This window comes from Talpa occidentalis, unplaced genomic scaffold (genome assembly GCF_014898055.3).
Source record: "Talpa occidentalis isolate TD23 unplaced genomic scaffold, MPIMG_talOcc4v2.1 talOcc4.9, whole genome shotgun sequence".
Lineage (NCBI taxonomy): Eukaryota > Metazoa > Chordata > Mammalia > Eulipotyphla > Talpidae > Talpa > Talpa occidentalis.
In genome coordinates this window covers 24185523-24204444 of record NW_023605305.1, presented here as the reverse complement: position 1 = coordinate 24204444, position 18922 = coordinate 24185523, and the positions used below count along the sequence as shown (strand labels likewise).

The 18922-nt window shown below is 45.7% G+C and overlaps 2 long non-coding RNA genes across 6 annotated transcripts; one reads left to right on the top strand and one right to left on the bottom strand.

Annotated features, from left to right (window-relative positions):
• The first annotated feature begins 1106 nt into the window (after positions 1-1106).
• LOC129145178 (uncharacterized) lies at positions 1107-16846 on the top strand. Of its 2 annotated transcripts, XR_008550366.1 has the most exons (5): positions 1107-1236; positions 1425-1463; positions 2449-2590; positions 14031-14139; positions 16698-16846. It is a non-coding gene; the product is annotated as an uncharacterized LOC129145178 (long non-coding RNA). The 2 variants fall into 2 exon arrangements; XR_008550367.1 differs by lacking the exons at positions 1107-1236; positions 1425-1463; positions 2449-2590 and adding an exon at positions 3785-3828.
• Positions 5156-18867, bottom strand: LOC119236652 (uncharacterized). 4 transcript variants are annotated; one of them, XR_005123127.2, is made up of 6 exons: positions 18717-18867; positions 16973-17093; positions 13922-14136; positions 9861-10103; positions 7766-7989; positions 5156-5565 (listed from the first exon to the last, which is right to left on the bottom strand). It is a non-coding gene; the product is annotated as an uncharacterized LOC119236652 (long non-coding RNA). The 4 variants fall into 4 exon arrangements; XR_005123126.2 differs by lacking the exon at positions 9861-10103; XR_008550365.1 differs by lacking the exon at positions 9861-10103 and having other exon boundaries at positions 7935-7989.
• Positions 18868-18922: the final 55 nt, after the last annotated feature.

Below are 18922 nucleotides of genomic sequence, written 5' to 3'. Positions count from 1 at the left end.
ATAGGAAATCTCAAACCACTGGAAACCACAAAAAAGAACCAAATGTAAATTCTAGTCTTTTCAACTCAACAACAAAAGAGCAAACAGCCCTATTTAAAAATGGGCAAAGGACTTGAATAAGCATTTCTCCAAGGGAAAATACAAATGGCCAACAAGTGAATGACAATTGCTTATATCACTTCTAAAGAAGCTGAACTCACAGAAACTGAGGATATTGGTGTTTACCAGGGCATGGGGGTAGGGGAAATGAGGAATGCTGGTCAAAAGGTACAAAGGTCCAGTTATAAGATGAATAAGTTCTGGAAGTCCATTGTACAGTGGAGTGATTATAGTTAATGAAACTGTATCATGTCCTTGAGAGTTGCTAGGAGAGTTCATCTTAAATGTCATCCCTGGCTGACCTGGAAGCTATAAACACAAGAAAGTAATCAGGAGGACCCATTGAAAAGGAAAACCTGGTGAAAATTCCGTGAACATTGAATGTTCTGCAGCTACACACATTCATAGGCAAAGAATGAAAACCTTATAGGCATAAGGTATTTGGGCAAAACCTCTCATTGGTTACCATGAGATATTAGACCCACTAGGAAGCCAAATTAAAAATAAAGATAACAAAAACAACATTTAAAAAACCAAGAAGCACAACTCTAGAACACTGCTAGAAAGACAAATTCTGCAGATTATATCCAGACAAACTACTAAAAAACAAGATGAAAAAAACAACTAACAACAGAAACGTCTCTCCAGAGGAAAGATCAGAATCCAGCTTTGCCACAATATATTATTTTAAATGATCAGTTTCAATTAAAATTTTGAAACTTGCCAAAAAAACAGGAAGATGTGACTCATACTCAGGGGGAAACAAAAGACTGCCAATAGGAAAGTGTCACTGAGTAGGCCTAGATATTGTATATAGCAAACAAAGAGATCAAAGCAGCTATTATAAATATGCTCAAAGAAGTAAAAGAATCTGTTTAAAGAATCAAGGAAAATATTCTAAGTCAGCAATAGGAACTCTCAAAGAGAAGCTAGAAACTGTAAAAAAGAACCAAGTGAAAATTCTAGAATTAAAAGCACCGTTATAAATGAAAGAGTCACTAAAAGGACTCAACAGTCAACTTCTGAGCTGGCAGAAGAAATAATTAGTGAACTTAAAGATAGTTGAATAGAAATGATCTAATCCAAAGGACAGAGGATAAGAAAAGGAAGAAAAAGGAACAGTCTCAGAGACCTGTGGTACAATATCAGCTATACCAATTTATGTGTAATAGGAGTCCTAGAGAGAGAGGGAGAGAGAGAGAGAGAGAGAGAGAGAGAGGAATAATTTCTAAAGTTTAATAATAAAGTTTTATAACTAGTATGTCCTTTTTTCCCCAAACCATCTTGCATATTCTTGGATGTTTACTCTTTTATATGAATTTTAGAATCTACTTGCTTAGAATCCACTTACATAAAAAATCCTGGTAAGTTATTGTTGGAATGAATTGAATTTGTAAGTTTATTTTGAGGGAGAAATGACATCTTTCAGATAGTAACTATTCCCATTCATAAGCATGTAATATCTTTCTAATTACCCTTTTATATTCTTTTTGTATCTTTTTAAATGTTTTGTATTTTCCTATGCAAAGGTTTAGCACATCTTTTATAGGATGCATTCCTAGATAACTTTTAGTTTTTATTGACACTGTGAATGATATCTGTATCTACTATATCTTGTTTCTTATTCCTATATCTATTGATCAATTGATTTAGTATTTAGACCTGCCAAACTTTCTTATTAGTTGAGATAGTTCTTCTCTAAATTTTCTTGGATTTTCTAAATTGACAATAATAGAACCTGAAAACAGAGACAGTGTTGATTCTTTCTAGTTCTTACACTTCTTTTTTTTTTTTAAAGATTTATTTATTTATGCATCCAAGAGCTGGGGTACAGGCCAGAAATGAGGGGGGTGATAGGATTCACCAAAGATAGAGCAGGGAACAGAACAGGCAGAGTGAGTGAAATACACTGCTGAGGGGAGCAGCGGGCAAGACAGGAGAGGTCTGCTGCATCATGTGTGTTGCTCCCTGGCCGGCCGGGGATTGAACTTGGGCTGCAGAGGCTTCGGATTGCTTCATAGTGCGGTGCTTAACCCTTGTGCCACCAGGGAGGCCCTCTTATACTTCTTATTTATTCCTCTGCTCATATTGGCTAGGAACTCTAGTAGAACGGTGAAGAATCATAACATTAGTGCACAAACCTACATTGTTCCTGACTTAACAGAAGTGCTTCCGAACTTCCCTCTTAAGTATAAAGTTTGGGTTTGGAGCAGCAGAAACACTTTAACAGACTGAAAAGTTTCCTTTCTATTCCTATTTGCTAAGCATTTTTATTAAAGTCCTATATTTGGTTTTGTGAATTATATTTCTGCCCTTTTGAAAGAATGATATGATTTTATCCTTTACCAGTTAATTGGCAAATCACATCACTCAATTTTCTAATCTGTTAACTCATCCTTCTGTGAGTGGAGGGGACATTAATATCAGGTCTGGGCTGATGCAAGCCTGCCACTGACTACAATACTGTTTCCTTGGAAACTGCAGAATTAAGGTAAATGGGAGATAGTGTGTCTGCTTCCTTTGTTGTGTGCTTAGGTTCAGAGGCACTCTCAGTGGGTGTGCAGGCTGGAGGGATGGTATAAAACATGGTGGGAGATCGAGGCTACCGTACCTATGAGTCTAGGTGACTCCCAAACACCTTGGCTGTCCTGCTGTAGTTGTGCATGTCTTTCGGGTGGGTGACAAAGGACTTGGGTGGCTGCTGGACCTCCCAGAGAGGTGAAAATGCAGCATCTACTATAGTTCCTGCTTTGTGCACTAGACTTAAACCTATCTCATGGCTCTTATTATCAATTTCATCCCATAATCACAGCTGTGGCAAGTGGCTACAATTACATGATTTTTAAAAATATACTGCCAGATTCGATTTGTTAGCATTTTATTTTAGGACTTTTGCAAATATGTTCATGAGTTTGGGTTAAATTTTCTTTTCTCATACTAGCATCCTGGATTGGTTTAGCATTGGGTAACTGGCCCACAACCCTTAACTGTGATTCCCAAATTCAAAACTTTCTGAAAACTGGCAGCAAAACCTCATCTAAACTGATATGAGTCTTTTTATTGTTTTTATCCACTTATTATGTTTTGCTGAAGAGATATTAATATATTGGATTGTGAGTTAGTTAATCCCAATTGTGATGGGGTGTTACACACAATTTACACACTGCATTTAATCTTCCTGAACTCCCAACCCCCACAAGATATAAGATAACAGATTATGGATCCATTTTAACCTAATAAAATGAATTGTTTGGTTTTGTAAAGCTATTGGGGCGTCGTGGTGTGGGGTGGGGTGTGTGTGTGTGTGTGTGTGTGCGCGTGCGTGTATTGTGTGTTGTTATTATTGATAATGGGTAACTTACTATTATGAGAATCATGTCTTTGGTGCCAAACTACCCTGCAGGACCAGTAGGACCAAACCTTCCTGGTTCCCTTTGAGGATCCTGATCTTGCAATTCAAAAGAGATCAGAGATCTTAAAAACCAGTTGTTATCAGGTCACTTGATTGCTAGAAATTATTGCACTTGGGGGGCAAGTTTCAGAAGTAACAGGGATTGTATTTAGCAAAGTTATGGGAGGCCATGTTTTAACATTACCTCTAGAGGGCAGTCGTAGATCACAAACTGGTATGCTATTTAAGTAAATATTACCTAAAATTAAACTGCATTCTCTTTCAGGTATGTGTTATTTTCTCCAATTTACAGATGAAGTAACTGAGACTTAGAAAAGGTAAATAACTTGCTTGATTGGTTCATGGAAGTTTTAAGTAGCATAAGGCAGCTCTGGGGTATTAACCTGGATCTATATACCACTAAATCCATATGCGTAACACTCTGTCTCTGTCTGTCTCTATCTCTGTCTCTCTGTCTCTGTCTCTCCATAAAAGGAAGCATTATACATAAGTGGCTAAACTATCAACCCTGCAGTCCACCTGTTTCACTGGGAAGCCTTGAGCAGACTGGCATGAGGAAATTAATTGCCATGAAAAGAAAGTGGCCCCCTGGTGGCGCAAGGGGTTAAGCACTGCACTATGGAGCAAGCCGCAGCCTCTGCAGCACGAGTTCAATCCTCAGCCGGCCAGGGAGCAACCCACATGACGCAGCAGACCTCTCCTGTCTCACCCGCTGCTCCCCTCAGCAGTGTGCTTCAGTCAGTCTGCCTGTTCTGTTCCCCACTCTGTCTGGTGAATCCTCTCACCCCCGCATCTCTGGCCTTTACCCCAGCTCTTGTATGCATAAATAAAGAAGGAAGGAAGGAAGGAAGGAAGGAAGGAAGGAAGGAAGGAAGGAAGGAAGGAAGGAAGGAAGGAAGGAAGGAAGGAAGGAAGGAAGGAAGGAAGGAAGGAAGGAAGGAAAGGGAAGTCAGTGAGGCCTGGAGCTGGAGATGTAAATTTGGCAGTTTTGAACCCCCTTGCTGATGACCACACAGGGTCTAGCAGAGCTCTGCCCAGGTTTGGGCCTGCTGTGTCCTCGGGAGCCTGCTGCAGTCACCCCCACCCTCACACCGCACCTGGGGTCACCAACAGAAGCACAGATTCCCCGCCCGAGGCAGGGCACAGTAAGGCCCTCTCCTCCTTGCCACTGCTCACTGCCCTGGGTCATCAAACTCAGCTCACACTTATTCACAGAAACAGGAGCACGCCCTGAACACGGTTACCCATTAACCCAGCCCTGAGTGAGGGCCAAGCCACAGGCCTCATTTTCTCACAGTGCTGGCTAGTTAATCCAGGGAAAATAAGAGTTTCCTCTCATGTGCCAATATGTATTCATCAGGTTTGGCTCAGGCTAGCCCTGTCTCAGAAGGGGCGAGGGGGCAGCCATCTCTCTGCAGTGCTCCCAGCAGGGGCAGGAGAAAGGAGAAGGTGCTCTTCAAACACTGCATCTGGGAGAAGCGCCTGCGCCTGGCGTTTCTCTCTGTCCTCCCCTCAAAGCAGCCTAGATGGGGAATCTGAGGATTGATGTAGCAGGGGGTAGAGACAGCTGGAGCAGGAGGGCAGTGAGGAGAAGCTTGTGTGGACTCCATTCATTTATTCAGCAAATAATTTTTGCAGGCCTACTGTGTGTCCATCACTTAGCTGAGTGCAAATGATGAAAACCCAAGCAGATCGCAAACCTTCTGTATTAGTGAGCTTGGGTTGCAGTAACAAAATAGCACAGATTGGGAAGCTAAAACAACACAATTTATTTTCTCACAGTTCTGGAGCCTGGAAAGTGTACGGTGAAGGAGCTGGCCAGTTGGGTTCCTGGTGAGGACTCTCTTTTTTTCTTCTTTCTTTTTATTTTTTTGTGGGACCCTTGCCGGTGGACTGGGGACCGAACTGGCGCTGCAGAGGCTGTGGGCAGCCTCGCAACCCAGCACTCAACCACTGTGCCACCGGGGAGGCCCTCTCTTCTTGTCTTCTAGATGGCCGCCTGCTGGCTATGTCCTCACATGGCCTCTCACCTCTGTGTACATTTGGAATCTGAGCTGGGGGTAGGGAGAAAGAAACAAAGAGATTTATTTTCTCCTTTTCTAAAGACCTTTAATCTTATTGTATTTGGGGCCCACATTTATGACTTCATTTAATCTTAATTATCCCCCTACAGATCCTATCTCCAAATACGTTGGGGGTTAGGCCTTCAACTTATAAATTTTGGGGGCCACATACTAGGCCCATAGCACTTGCCTTCATGGAGTTTATAGTCTTATGAAAGTTGACAATTTAAAATCAAAAGTAAACAAAAATATAATTACAAGTCCTAATGAAAATAAACAGGGTGCTATAATCTAGAGAAGATAGAGAGGGAGAATCTGATTTATACAGGGTGAAAAGTGCTTTCTTTTAGTTTGGATCTAAAGGATAAGAAATATCCCTTCAGTGAGTGGGGAGGAGCATCTTTTGGGAAAATAGACCCACCAGTGTAAAGGCCCTGAGGTAAGAAAGAGCTTGATGTATTTGGAAAACAGGGCAGTTTTTGCTTTTAAAAGATCACTGTTTTTTTTTTTTTTTTATGATTAGTCTGTATTGAAACAAGAGTGGAGGAAAGCAAGCCAATTTCAAAGCTATTTGAAATTATCCAGAGATGATGATGGTTAGAACTAGAGTAGTAAAAGAAAACATGGAAAGAAATTGACTGATTCTAATATATGTCATTTGATACTAGTCTTGATAGCACTGCTGATTCATTAGAGTTTGGGGGAAACTGGCCTGACTCCCTGGATGAAAGTTGGTGTCATGGATTGATAGGTAGAAGGAGACATTGATTTGGAAGGGTTAATTAAGAGTGCTAATTTGGCCTCATGTAATTTGAGATTTGGCCTCATGTAATTTCAGCTATCTCACTGAAGAGCTGTTGAAAGAGGTGAAGGTGAGGCCAGTGAGTTAAAGCAAAGGTACATCATAAAAGTCAAATGAAGAAGGTATTTCAAGAAGTTTGTTCAACTACAATGAATGTTGTTGAGGGGATTGAGAAAGACAGGAATATAAAATTGTTACTGGATTTGGTAAAGTGGAGGACATTTGTACCCTAGGAGCCCTTTAGATAGAGATGATCACTTTTCTATTTTCATGGGGGCAGGAGAGATAGATCTAGACATGAATGGTTTGTAAACTTGATGATAGAAAAGCAGTGACTTCCCCTAAAATGTTGTTAAAATGACCTTATCAGTCATGACCATTACTCAGGAAAAGACAAATGAGATCAAACACATTTTAGGTAATATGAGGCACGAGATCAGTCAGAAGGAGAATGTTAGCAACTTCAGGTGAAAATCTATGGTCATTTGTCTCTTCGATAAATGAGCAGAAATGGTTATTGGTTAAAGGTCATTAAATGAGTAGAAATGGTTATTGGTTAAAGGTCATTAACATTAACTGCTGTAACAGACAGCTTGAAAACGTAAATAAATGACTTGACTTAGTAGAAAGTTATTTCTTATTCATGCCACAGTCCAAACTAGATTGGTGAGGAATTTGCTGTGCAATCTCGAGATTCATAAGAAATATATATTCAGTCATTCAGATGAAAAAATATATGTCTCACATATTTGGTCTTTGTCTATAGTTCCTGACTTACAATTCCCAGAATGCTTGGAATTTCTTAAGTGTTGAGCATGACAAATATGTCTTTTGTTATATGAATGGTGTAACTTTTGGACCTCACCTAAGGATGGGGTCTGGTTGCCAGGAGAAACAACCATGTAATTATAGGGTTGGAATTTCCAGACCTCAAGGGAGGGGAGAGGGATGGGAAGGCAAACCAGTAACCAGTGGTCAATGATTTAATCATCTGTGCTTATGCAATGAAGCTTCCATTAAAAATCCAAGTGCAAAGATTCAGAGTTTCCAAGTGAACACGTGGGGGTGTCAGGACAGTGGTACATCTGGAGAAGGCATGGAAGCTCTTTCCCCATACTTTGCCCTGTGTATCTCTTCATCTGACTATTGATCCATATCTTTTAACATCTTTTGCAATAAATGGGTTATTTAGTGAGTGAATAAACAGTTTCCTGAGTTCTGCAAGCCATTAAAGCATAATTGACATAACTCAAGGAGGGGATTTGGAACTCTTGGACTTACAGCCAGTCAGTCAGAAGCACAGGTAACAGCCCGACTTGCAAACAGTATTTGGTAGGGAGGAGGTGGAGATGGGGAATGGGGATGGTCTCAGGAGCCTGAATCCATTACCTGTGGAATCTGATGCCTTCTCCAGGTAGATAGCATCTGAATTGTGTTCTGATACCCTGCTGGTGTCCAAGAATGGCTTGTTGTGTGTGTTGGGAACCACCCCCACACCCCATTAGAATGTGGTGATCAGGATGCCAAAAGGAACTCTACCAGTCCTTCAGAGACTCACACTTCTTCGCTTAGAGTTTTGCCTTCTTCGAGGTCCCAAAAGCCTCTCTGTTGAGCTGATGGATGAAGAATAGAAAGGACCACGCATGGATGATTTGTATGGCCCAGGCCTGGAAGAGATTCCTCTCACTTCCACCCACATGCTGCTGGCCAGATCTCAGGCCAACAGCCCCAGTTGAGGTTCCCCACTGGCAGCCAGCATCAAGTCCCTGACACAAGTGAAGGTGTCTCCAGATGATTTTGGTACTCAGCTGTCATATATCCAGTTGAGGCTGTGGGCATTGAGAACATTCTTCCCCACTATGCCCTGAACAAATTCCTATAATTGCATAAGTTTTCATTTCTTAACAAATCCCTTTTTCTGTATCCTTCATAGTGTTCTTGCTTGTCTTACCCACTCCAGACTGATACAAGCCATGAGTTTTAACAGGCCACTCTGAATGGTACAAATGCCACACAAGCTGAGCACCTTCAGATCTAGTAAACGTCAGGTACCATTTTTTTTAAGATTTATTTATTTATGCATAAAAGAACTGGGGTACAGGCCAGAAGTGCGGGGGTGGGTGTGAGAGGATTCACCATAGACAGAGTGGGGAGCAGAACAGGCAGATCTACTGAGACACTGCTGAGGGGAGCAGCAGGTGAGCCAGGAGAGGTCTGCTCTGTCATGTGGATCTGCTTCTGGCCAGGGATAGAACTCAAGCTGCAGTGGCTGCGGATAGCTTCATAGCACTGCAGCTTAACCCCTTGCACCACCAGGGAGTCCTACACCGGGCACCTTTTGATGCCACATTTACTTCACTAGCAGTATCTTTTTTAAAGAGTTCTCCCCCAGACTCAGAAGCTATTTATTTCTGATATTTAGAAGTAATACCAGGGCCTCCCTGGTAGCCTAGGGGTTAAGTTTCAGCACTATGAAGCTATCCGCAGCCACTGCAGCATGAGTTTCATCCCCGGCCAGGGAACGACCCACATGGTGCAGCAGATCTCTCCTGCCTCGCCCTCTGCTCCCCTCAGCAGTGTATTTCAGTAGATCTGCCTGTTCTGCTCCCTACTCTGTCTCTGATGAATCCTTTCTCTCTCTCTCTCTCTCTCTCTCTCTCACACACACACACACACACACACACACACACGCTGCACCTCTGGCCTCCACCCGAGTTCTTCTACAAAAACATTTTTTTTTTAAATCCCAAAAAAAAAGAAATACCAAACACTGTTGTCTCTTTACCCCGGTTTTCATCTCTAAGATTTTCCAGTAAGTTTTGGATCTTCTAAGAAAACAAAACCCTGCACCCATAATACTTAACCAAGTGGTATAATGCACCAGCAATAAAATCTAAGTAAAGGGTAAACTATTTAGAAGCACTAACAAGTGAGTAATTTGAAGATAAAGATAAACTGATGATTCCTCTAAAGCACAGTGTGCTTCCTAAGAATGAGCAAGGCGGGGCATGCTGTCTGCAGAGGCGTGGGGGGGGGGGCAGCAGAGAGGCCCAGCCTTTCTCAGAGCCGCTATTTTAGGAGGTGCATTTATCAACGTCCATGATGATATCCAATGAACTAATGAGCTTCTATTATAACTTCTGTTTATAAATAATCAATCTTACTATTTATCACAGTTACTATGTGCCGTTGAGTATGTTAGTATTTCAATACCCCCAGCTTCTGCATCTTCATGGCGCATACCTGTGCAGCCCTGAGTTCAGGGCAGGACCTGCCGCTGTGTGGGGCAGGGGCCGGGCAGAATCGGATGAATTGTTTAGAGGTCTCTCCCCACCTGCACATTCTCCTTTCAGAAGTCAAACTGTAGGTATGTTGGCTTGTTCTTTTAAAACAGGAAAATCATCCCCTCTACGCAGTCAAACCTTTGCCCTCAGCCTTTTCCCATCTGGTTTATTCCTACTCAGTTCTCCACACTCAAGCTCACCCATTATTGCGATTTTACTTCTCCTGTGGTTTCCAGTTTCCTCGAACTTAAAAGACATAAGGTGGACAAGAAAGCAGTTCTCAAACGTGGTGCACACAAAATGCAGATTCCCAGGGGTCCCCACACTGCAGTTTACAGCTTTGGGACAGTGTGAGCTTGTCCAGGTCACCTCCAGACTGCCCTTCGAGAGGTTGTTCAGCTCCACCAGGTAGTACTGAGCCACCCACAGCATCCAGGATCTGTCTGCAAATAAGGGGGTGAGCGAGACTGCAGGCCCAGCCCAGATCATTCAGCTCCTGATCTCTTTCTAGTCTCAGCCAGAAACCAGAGCTTTCTCTAGTCTCTCCATTCACTGAGCCCTGCCCTGTACCCCAGGCCTTGCAGTGTTTTTTCATGCATTATTTCATCTTGACAACAAATGCTATGAGCCCAGCACCATTATTTATCCTGTTTCAGAGAGATGGAAACTAAATATCAATGAAGCAAAGTGTCAGAAGGGAATGTAGGGCAGAGTTGGGGTTCAAATCAGACCTGTCCTGAGCCTGGCTCGTTCCCCTTGTACATGTTCCCCCAAGATCAGCAGCAGGAACTCAGGTTTGGAAATGACCCCAAAAGTCAGTCTTGCTGCCCATTGTCTACCAGGAGGAGAGGTTAAGCCTTGTGCCGCCCTCTCCATGGGTTGACTACCATCAGGCTCCCCACTCCCAGCACCCTAACACACAGGCATCTTTGCACCCCATACCTAGATGATCTGGTGTCTACAATGGGGTTCAGCTCTCAGTCATATCCCATGCTCAAGGTGTGGAGGCCATGGGGACAGGTCTGTAGGCTCTCTTCCCATCAGCTCTAGCCTACTCACCCCCTTCTATCCGGTTGCCACCCCCACAACCACTTCAGGTCTCCCATCTCCATTCTCAGGCCACTCGAACTCATTCTCCACCGGGAAACCTGAGTAATCCTTCATATAATTGAGGTGATTCATGTTGCCCACCCCCAGCCACAAACCAATCTGATGGCATTTGGGATAAAATGCCTTTTCTCCAGCCACAAAGGTCTTTGATGTCACGTGGCGGGCCACTCTTCCCTACCTGGGTGTCTCTGCCCATGCTGTCCCTCACATCTAGAACACATCTCTCTCTCACCTGGCTGGCCACTTCCAACCCTCTAGATGTCACCTACTTGGACACTCCAATCTGGCATCAAATTCAGGGCCGCCTTATTTGATCACACACCCTGTTCATTTCCTCGTGGCATATTGTGATATTAGCATGTAATTATGTAGTTACTGGTTTACTTTTTGTCTGTTGTCCCTGTTGGAGCATAAGCTCTATGTGAGCAACTGCCATGTTGGTCTTTATAATAGTTGATTTTATGTGTCAACTTAACTGGGCTATGGGGTACCCCACCATTACTTTGGGGGTGCTTCTGAATGTGATTAAAATTTGAATCCATTGGCTCACTGAAGCAGATTGCCCTCCCTAATGGAAGGAGGCCTCATCCAATCTGGTAATGCCTGAATGGGACAAAAAACTGAGTGAGAATTTGCTGTCTCTGCCTCACTGTCTCCACCTAGGACACTGGTTTTCTCCTACCTTCAGAGTTGGAGTAGTACCAGATGTGACACTATTGCCTCTCTTAGGTCCCCCAGCATGCTGACTGCAAACCTCAAGATTTCCTGGGCTCCATAATTGCATGAACCAGTCCTGATAATAAATCTCCATATATCTCACTCCCCTTTTGGTTCTGTTTCTCTTGAGAACCCAAATTTATACACATTTGTATTCACAGAGTTTAGTACTTATTAGGCACTCAATAAATCTATATGAAAAGAATGAATGAAGGATGAAAGTCAAAAGAAGAAAGCTAAAGGATTCACATGAAAAGGGAGGCCCAGTTTGTGAAGGTGGGGAAAACTGAGTCCTCACTACCTACCCCCGACTGTGCAGAAAGCCTGCTTCACAAAGACTAGAGGCCTGTGGGAGAGGACACCTCTTGACTTCCATGCCTGCCCCCCAATTTGCCAGTATTTGTCCTAATTTCCTCTTCCATCACTTGAGAAGAGAAGGTACCCCCATTTCCTTTTTTCAGATCATTCAACCAAACTTTGGGCTCAGAGCTCCCTCCACCCCTCCCCCTCTTCCTTTCTGCACCACCAGCTTCCTGCTAACATCCTATTCTCTGAAATCATCTGAAGTCTGTGACCACCATCCTTGGTTGTCATCCTGGTTGTTACTTGTCATTTTCTGGCTCTATCTCTGTCCCTTTGAGATAGGCTCAGTGAAAGGACAGTGGTAATAGTAACTGAAATGTACTATGTGTATATTCCAGACAACGTTCTAAGCACTTCATCCTCACAACAACTGTTCTAAGCATTTAATCCTCACAACAACCTTGTAAAGTTGTAAAGGTTCTAGTTATATCCTAGTTTTTCCTTTTTCCAGGTCTTGCCCCAGGTCACTTAGTTAGGTGAGTCAGGTGACTTGGCCCAGGTCACATAGTGAGTGAATGATGTGGCTATGGTTGAAACAAAGGCCCCTGGCTTTGCACCGCACCGTCACTTTTCATCTCACTGGCACCTACCTTGTCTTTCCTGCTGCAAGGAAGAGCCTTCTCTCCACTCACTGTCTGCTCCTCCACTCTCGTTCCCTTTAAAAGCCTCCAGAACCTTTGGGGTCACTCAAAGTTCCCTTCAAAGTGAGCCCGCAGTGCCCTCTCCCGGCACTTTGCCTCTCACTGCACCTCCTGTCTGACCTTAAATGGCCTTTATTAGTGGAGAGTCATTTGGCTGCAAGCCATAGAAACTAGCTCTGGCTAACTTAAGGGGAAAAAAGGTAGGCGATGGGTGGGGAGAAAAGGAGATGAATGTCAGATGAATGTTAGAGCCATGTGATAGCTCATGGATTCTAAGACAGGGTTGAGCGGCCAAGAAATAGTCTCAGAAGACCAGGCCTAGAGCCCGGCATGCAGGAGCTCACAGGACTATTTTCCTAGACCACTGACATCCATGTGCCCCTCCACTCAGAATTCCCAGGAGACAACATCTGATAGACCCAACTTGAGCCAGATGTCCCCACAAGACCAGCTTGAGGCTGTGGGGCCCATGGTAGCTCCTTCTAATGGCCAGGCTGGCCCCTGGATACTTTGGTACACTCCTATTTTCCCAAGGCCCTTGGGAGTTAAGAACAACCAGACATGCCCAGGTGTGTTGTGTGTGTGTGTGTGTGTGTGTAGCTGTAGGTGGCCTAAGGACAGGGCATGCCCTGGGCTCAATGACTAGGCATTCCAGGGCCAGAAATTGGCAATGGGAGACTGGAGAAGGAGGTCAGCACCTAGATCAAGGGAGCTGATTCTTTTCACCTCCCACCCATCCCTAACCACAGACCTAAGCCCATCATTTTCATCACTTTTAATTACTGAAATTTACTTTGTTAACGTTTAAATTTCATATTGGACTCAAAGTTCTTTCCCAGTCACCACCCCAGGAAGGACCAATTTAAGGTTCCTGCGGCCAGCATGGGTGGGGAAAGAGCTCTCACACACTTACCTCCTTCCTTGTCATTGATTCTCTAGTGTGAGTTTTAGGGAAAAGGGAGAATGGAGAGAAAGGGTTTCTTATTGGACTGCCCATGGTGAGTGGGGCAGGCCTCTTCGGGGGGTATAACTGATATTCCCCTGTGTGAGTAACCACACAGATACTGTGCCTTCAGTGTGCAATACTACGGATGATATTCCAGATAATCTACAATCACAGTGGCATAGGCACCAACCCAACAGAATATTCATTGGCCAGTCCCTAGAGCAGGTGTTGAAAGCTCCCTGCTGGGCCAGGTCAGAGGGGAGGAGCAGTGGGGGTTCTACTTGGTGATTCAAAAGTCCAGGGAGTCCTCAGCGGCAGTCCTTGCCACCCCTCAGTTGGGGTGGCAAGAAGCACTCTCAAGGAAATGGCTGGTTACCAACTGATAAGGAAATGTTCCGTTATTTTAACAATTGGTGTGGTTACACTGGTGTGTTCTGGTTGAATTTCAGCCTTGCCACCAGCTAATCATTATCTGTAGACTCACCTCAGTGAGACACCTGTACGCCCTGCTGGTGAGACACTTGATCCCACGTCCTCTTGCTATCTCTTGGATATCTATGGTCTCTTGAAACATGACTACATTTTTCCTGTAGATCCCCAGCCCGCAGTATGCCACGTTCCTTTGCAAGGGTCCCAGCGAGCTGTTCCTACCCGGCCTCTTCACCCCCAACTGCAGGGTCTGCAGCTGAGCTGTCCAACCTAGTAAGTACAAACGATATGTGATGATTTAAATTAAAATTTAATACCAATGTAAAGTTCAGTTCCTCATTGACACTAACCATATTGCAAGTGCTCAATAGCCACACGTGACGAGCAGCTACCGTATTAGACAGCACGGGCATAAAACATCTGTATCGTCACAAAAGGTTCTGTTGGCCAACACTGGAATATGGTCTCTATATAACTATAAAACTATAAAACGATGTAACTATATAACTGTATCACTATAACTATATATGCATAAATATATCAGGAATTGACCACTCAAGGGCACAATCTCTCCAATTGGCATTGCTACCACGTCTTTCCTCACCAGTGCTTTTTCCCACATCATCCTACCCCTGCCATTACAGGCAGATCAATGAGACAATAGGTCAGCTGAGATAGGGGTTCCTTCTCAAGCAGCACTCTCCCAGAAGGCGCGGTGGGAGGGTGAGAGGAGCTGCTGGCTTCCTGCCAGGCAGCCAGCAGTGGTGGGGTTGCAATGGTGGCAGCAGCAGGGGATCCAAATGGTTTAGCAAAGCAATGAACATGAGCTCCTGAGAGCATGTTCTCCCTTTTGCATCTCCAGCCTAGGGGTGGTAGTGGTTTCCTCCAGGTAGATGTCTCTGGGTCACCTCACTGTCTGTTTTACTTCTCCAGCCCTCCTAAGATTTTTACATTCAAAAGAGTATATGAAACTCACTCTTTGAACTCCTAGAATGTTGTTTGTTTCCCTGGAATGTGAGAGGAAGTGGCATGAGTCACTTCCAGAGCAAAGTCTTCAGAAGCAGGTGTATTTTCTCTGTTCTCTCTTACCCTTTGCATTGTCTGGAGACCGTTGGGGATGGGATAACCACAAAGCAGGAGGAGGCTGGGGCCCAAATCCGATAAGGAGAGCCACCTAGCAACCTGACACCACCCCTCGATTATATGTAACAAGAAATAAACTTCTATTGCATTTGAGTTACTGTATGTTTGGATCTATTTGTCATAGCTGTTTAGCCTTTGCCCCCAACTAATATAGCACCTTAACAACCATGATTTATATATTTATGTGAATATAGCGCTTACGTGTGCCAGCCACTCTGCTGAGCTTATCCTGGCTGAGTCCTCATTATCATTATTGCCATTTCAGAATAGGAACCTGAACTGCAGATTCTGAGGTTACATAGCTTGTTGGAGGGTCGTCTGACTTGAAAGCCTCTGCTACCCCATGATCCTTGCAATGTTCAGCTCCTCCCACTTAACCACTTCTCCCCTTGAGGTAGCCAGACCTATTGCTATGGCGTGCAGTCAAAGTTCATGTGCAGATATATAGCTGTGGGTATTCCCTGTAGGTCTGTTCTCTGCTTGTCTAACTCTCTACCTCTCTGTGCCTGTATCTACTGGGCTTCTGTGTCCTTGGTTTCCAATGGTTTTGGCCACTGGGAGAGGGAAGTAGGAGATGGCACATGGGAATGGAAAGGGGTCAAGGTCTTTATTCCAAGATGCATAAAGGCAACGTAACTTGCGTGTGGTCACATGGCTGGTGAGAGAGCTGAGGTGCAAACCCAGGCAATCTGGCCCCAGAATCTGTGCTCTTAACCCACTGCGTTATATAGCTTCTCTGGCAGGAAGAAGGAGAGGGAGGCAGTGCAGGCAAAACACATGTTTCCCTGCAGTTACTGCTCAAAGGAGGGACTTTGGGTAACTTCCATTCTCTCAGTATTGTTTTTTAGCCACCATGTATTAACAAGCCAAAAAAAAAAAAAAAAAAAGATAATAGAGTTCTATTTTGGAAATTAAAAAAATAAATCCTGTTTAGCCAATGGGGAAAAGGAAGGAGCCCAGTGCTGGTGATCTCACTTTCTCCCAGCCACAAAGGAGACTGTGAAATAGCTAGGACCCAGGGGAATTCCAGCTGTCACCAGGCTGCACTAGCCAAGGCTGAGGAAACCCAGGGAGTCAGAAAGGCATTATCCATCATACAGGCGCTGTTCCGGACCAACAAGAGGGAGGTATGCTAGCACTTCAGTGAAGCGGCCACTGCCTGCAGACCTCTGGGGGCTCAGTTTCCTCCATGCCCCCTGGGGGCCTCTGAACAACCCACTCTTCCTTCTCCCGTGCAATCTGCTCTGCCTTTCTCATTCTGTGGGGCTGACTCCTTCAGTAATGTGGAGCAGGGGTGCCAAGTCAGAGAACAGCAAGGCCACAACACAGCTCCCGAACTTAAGCCACAATCCTCTGCTCAGCCGTTAGCTGCAGAACAGTGGAAGCCCTCACTCAGTTCTGGACACTTCCCTTTCCCAGGCTCACAGGTCTGTAAGTGGTTAAGAGTGTGGACTCTAGAGTCAGACCTAGATTGGAATCCCAACTGTTCTAATGAGCTTTGTTATAGTGGGTGAGATTCCTAACCTCTCGGAACCTCCATCCTCTGCTGTGAAATAAAGTAATGATACCAGGCCTGAAATTCAGTTTCTATGCACTTTCAGTTGGACTGGTTTTTCAATACAAATTTATTGGTAAATCGATAGCAGAAGCCCCTGCCTCCCTATTTTTTCTCCTGCCTGCTCCCCTAGGTCCAGTTGGTCTCTGGACAGATACAGACGACCGAGTCCTTAATCTAGCGCCAAGCAGCAGAATCAAGATCAGAATCTCAAGTCCTGTGAGCAGGTGAAGATGGGTTTTGATGGGAAATTCAAGGATCATCAGAGGACCCTAAGGTGATTCATGGACGAGGCTGCCTGGATGGTCTTGCCTGGTTTGAAGAGCCAGCACAGGACCAGTGTACCCTGCTTACTAACTGCCAGTTGCCTTCCTTCTCCTGCTCGCCTGGGATTCCTGGATTCCATACCTGATTCCGGGGCCAGGGATGGGGATAGTGCAAGGTCACAGGCTGGCCTTCTTGTAGTTCAGGAGGGCTTTTCCTTGCTTCCAGGTCTACTGCAGCTCTTGGAATCCCATGTCTTGTTTGCCTGCGAGTCAGAGAAGAAGGCTCAGGAACTGGGCTTTGCCTTTGTAATGCCTCCTGGCATCAGAAAAGAATATTCCAATTCAAAGTCTCTCCTCTAAAGGTCTTGAATCTTAGAGAGACAGTATTGTGGTTTGGCTAGGACCAGACTACCTGGCTTCAAATCCCAGTTCTGCTGTTTTATGAACATGGATCAGTCAGTAAACTGCTCTGTGCCTCAATTTCCTCATCTGTGAAGTGGGAGTAATTCTCTGCCTTGCAGTGTTCTTTTGAGAAGTAAATGAGGTAAGCTATAAGGAGTGTCAGCTTCATGCCTGGGACAAAGCTCTCAATGTGAGCTCTTGTTAGGGAGCTCACGAGTGTAGTGCAACAGTCAGATTCATGTCCACATGATTATCTTCTTCACTCCCCTGGCTGAAATTCTTCCTCTGCTCCTTTGGACCTCCTGTACCAGCTCCTACATTTACAGACTGAGAGGCCCAGAGAGAAGGGGCTTTCCCATGGTCAGATGTGGTGTCAATTGGCAGAGTCTCAGTTTAGAGTTTCAGACACCACTTCCAGCATCCTGAGCTGTCTCTATCCACTCTCTGGATTATGGTTATCTGTGAGCAGGGTTGAGCTCCTGCTCATCTCTGGATCCCCTAGGTCTGCTGCTGATTCCTCCCAACAAGCTGGGCCCTGGAATTTCTGGGACCAGCAGAAGAAGCCTTGTCTCCACTCTTGGCAGGTGGGTCCTCGTTCCCCAATGCACTGCCCACCTCAACATTTGCTCCTTAGGTAGAAGTCGGACTCTCCCCTTACCGTCGGCCCCCCAGTTGCTTTTCAGCATCAGGCTCCCATTGGATCATAGCCACACACCCTGCCCCACTTTTGACAGATACCTACAAGTTCCCTGGGCGGCCTGTATGCGGTCCAGTGGGAAGCCCTCGCCTCCTCTTTTGCCCCAGTTTGAAACAAAAGGGTTCCATCCCCCTTCCTTCAGTCTCAGTTGCCAGTGTAGGGGAGGGTGTGGCCAGGCAGGCTTTGGGGAGACCCCCAAGTGCAGGGGGACGGGGGAGGAGGTGTTCCCAGGGCCCTGAAACCTTCCAGACCCTTTCAGTGTAAACCGCCTGGGGTTTGTGTCAACATCCGAGGCCGGAGACTGGCGGCGGCTGGGGACAGCTCCGTCTACGGACGGGAAGACAGGAGGTTTGGAATGGAGGGGTCCTTGGGGGAGATCCCGAGAAGGCTCTTGGGGTCCGTGAGAAAAAAGGAAGACCTATGTAGGGAGGGATTGGCGTTAGGGGCCGTAGGAGCCTACGACGAGCTGGATAGCGCTTGGGTACTCGGCCCAGCTCACCGCACCCCGTCTGCGCCCACCCCCCGCTTTTCCTTCTATTCACCGCGTGCGGGGGGTGGGTGTCCTGGGGCGAGGGGGGGGCTGAGGCGTGGGCGGCTTGACCGCTCTGCGGCATCTCTTCTCCGCTAGGCTGCTCGGCAGCTCTTCGTCGCCCTCCCCCAACTGCGGGTGGGATACGGAGGGGGGGTCACATCTTGTGACTCAGCCCCTCTCCCCCCCCACCCCCGCTGAGGCCCAGGAAGGGAAAGCTCAGAGACTCGGCTGTGGCTCTCTCGTTTCTATAGCAACCTGCGGTTGTTTTTGCGAATCGCTTCCATCGTCGACACTCTTCACCGCGGGCTGTGGCCTGAAGTCTCAGCCGCAGGGCAGGGCACGGCCGGGACGACAGCCCTCTCCCTTCCTCGCGATCCGGGAAGGTCAGCCCGGGCGGGCGGGGCTCGCTCCCGCGCCCGGCCGCGCCGGCCGCCCGGCCCCACCTGAAACCCGTCCTGCCA